General features: G+C 35.5%; 1 pseudogene; it reads right to left on the reverse strand.

The window, feature by feature from the left end:
• Positions 1 to 666: 666 nt before the first annotated feature.
• Positions 667 to 1,547, reverse strand: LOC121436574 (annotated as a pseudogene).
• Between the last annotated feature and the right edge of the window lie 1,605 nt (positions 1,548 to 3,152).

Genomic DNA, 3,152 nt, shown 5'->3' on the forward strand with positions numbered 1-3,152 from the left:
TTTATTAATTAACCAATGAAAGCAACACATAGAAAGAAGACCCACCTATATCATTCAGTCTTTTCTCTTACCTAGGTGCAAAGTTCAAGCAAGTTAATGTGACTCCCAAAAGCTTATTGTGTGCTTCCTGTAATATGAATTGATTACTTCTCTCTTAATAATTTATAAAACTTCTATGATGGAAAAGTATGAAAAATATTAAATCAAGTTTAATATAATACTATTCATATAATAATATAAACATGCTATTAAAAAAGTCAACATGATTCACAAATAAGTTTTTATTCAAAGCTCGAACTCAAAGAATATATAAAGAAGCCTAATTACTATTTAATAATGAACAGAGTCAAAAAGTTTTACAAATTTAGGGGCATCAGTATCAAATGATTGGAATACATTTTGGGGACATATTTTTAAGACATTGGTTGAATGATTTCTCTATCTAGGATTTTATATTGGACATTAGCTTTGTTTTGATTTAACAAATTTACTATATGGATGTTATTAAAATTGGACAAAGTTAGAATCTACAAAATTAATTATCGCATCATCCTTCTTCTCAATCATCAATTATTCTTATTTTGAACTCAGCAACTCTTTCCAGTTGATGTTACTTTCTTTTTTTTTTTTTGACACATAAAGTTGTTTAATTAGGTTGTCAGCAATTTAGAAAACCAGTTTGTGAGGATACATCCCGTTGGTCAGACAGAACTGAGGGCGCAGGTAGCCCTGCAGCTGAGGAACAGCTTTGATCTTTGGTAGAATCTGTGAGTCCACCACTTTTTGATCAGCCTTGCGCTGCTCTGTAATCTCATATTTCTCCTTCTCTGTGTCAAAGATCTCGCCCTCCTGATGCCTGGGCTTACGCAGCTGCTTTTTCTTGAAGTAAGCATCAGTCAGGTGTTTGGGGATTTTAACTGTGCTGATAACAACTTTTGTAGAGGTGGCGATGACAAACTTCTGATGTGTTCTTCTCAAAGGAACGCTGTTGAGGGCAAGAGGTCCTGTCACAAGCAGTAAACCACTGCCCAGTTGCTTCAGGAAAACCACTCTCTTGCCCCTGTGGCGCCCGGTAAGGATGATGAGGACAGTCCCAGGAGTGATGCTGGCACGGAGGCGTCTCACATGCTGACTGAAGGGCTTTTTGCCATGGCTCAGCAGCTTCCGAGGCACATCTTCAGTAGGATAATACCTGGCATTTTTCGAAGCTTAACCACCCGGGTACCACCATTCTTGTCACCACCAACTGGTTTTGTGACAGTGGCAAGGACCTTTTCCTTTTTCTTCTTCTTTTCAACCTTGGTTTTTGCAGCTGTGTATTTCCTTTTGTACATGGCCTTTCTGGAATACATAGCAGATTGGGAGTACCTGCCAATTCCTCTAACAAGGACTGGATTTCGGCTGCAATGGGGCTTCCCCTTCTTGAGCTTTTTAGCCTTAGGGTCACCCTTTTTGGCTGTATCAGCGGCAGGGGCATCACCGCCAGCCTTCTTGGCTGCAGGTTTCTTCTCTTTTGTATCAGGTTTCTCGCCTTTTTCACCCGCCATCTTGCAAGATGGGAAAGAGAACTAAGGTCCCGGCTTCCGGTCTATAAGCAATCTTGATGTTACTTTCAATGACTTTCTAATAAGTTTAAGCAAATTAAGGAAGATAATGACTACTATGATTTTTAAAATTAACTTTGAAATAATTAAGGAATGAGAAACTAATACCCTTTTAATCTTCCTTAGCAATTAAACAATGGATTTAAGTTCCTATCTCTATTTTAAGAATCATTATCATCTTCACTGTCAAAGCACTCCAATCGACACCTAGCTCATGGCTGTCACTTAGTAGATCATTCATTATGATGTGCCTGTTCATTATCTTGGCTACTGTTGCATCTCTAATTTCCAAATGCTTGTTTAACTAGCAATTCCCAGTTGCACAGTTTCTCAGGCTTGCAAAATAAAATTCTCTTTAAAATCACTCACTGTCAAGCAATACAGACTCTTTCAACATGAAAGTCAGAGGATATGCCTAACTACCTATAGATCATATTCAGTCTGAGGATGTGTTCTCTTGAAATCTACAGTACTTTCTCTTTGATCAATGCTCAATCATATCTGAAATTGCAACTAACTTTTATGTTCCAGTTGCTTGTTCTTATTTCATTTGTGAATATAAACAGGATTTCTCAACAGCTAACTAAACACTTTTATGTTTTATATACAAGTCTATCCACTTAGAGAAATAATTGACAGTCAATGTGAGTTTATATTTTTTTTCCACTCTTGTTATACTGGAAGGAGAAATCAACTTTGTAGAAACATCAGATTAAAATGTGGATGGATAAGTGTCAACAAATACTCAAATATACTAGTCAAAATAATTTTCTGCTTGACTGTTGATGTTTTTAAGGCCATCCATTATTATCTAAGGCTGAGTGATTATATTCATTTGGTCATGGACTTCATCAATTTTTAAAGTAAGACAGCTTCTAAATAAATAAATTAAGATATCACAGTTATTGCCAGTGCCAGATAAAGTCAAACTGTGGAAATGCGATTAAAATGAAGAAAGTCACTAATGAAAAAATGTAAACAGTATCAGAAAAACCAATTGCAATACATTAATTTCTATTGTGTGGAGGAACATAGCTGATAATTTATCACAATTAAGGAAATAATGAAGCAATTATCAAGTCATATATACTAACATTTTTATTCTTTTACTTAGTTTTCATATTATAAAATAATTGTAAATAACTTAGAGTTGTGGTTGGTATCAGTGTTCAAAGAGAGCTATAATTTACAGTCTGTAACCAAAAATTTCTGAAGCAGCACAATTAGTCAATCCTGTTTAAGGGTTTCTTCCTATAAACTTGTAGCTACTTTATCAATAAATTGTAATGTTCTGATATTCTTACTATCTCATTCTAAACATATTAGTAGAAGGCACTTTTTATAAGTAGGGAGTATTGCTAAGAGCTGTTAGGATACACCTAACAAGATAGTAATGCAAGAGTAAAACTTCAGGCACAAAAGTCACAAGACCTAGCCTAGAGGAACATCCTACCATCACTACACTCACTAGTGTAGAGTTGGACCCCAATTAATGTATAAGAAGGGTAAAAAAAAAAAACAAACACGAATGGCAAGAGTCATAGAGTA

The sequence above is a fragment of the Microtus oregoni genome, unplaced genomic scaffold (assembly GCF_018167655.1).
Source record: "Microtus oregoni isolate MIOR12 unplaced genomic scaffold, Mior012 000049F_ref0000343, whole genome shotgun sequence".
In the NCBI taxonomy this organism is placed as follows: Eukaryota; Metazoa; Chordata; class Mammalia; order Rodentia; family Cricetidae; genus Microtus; species Microtus oregoni.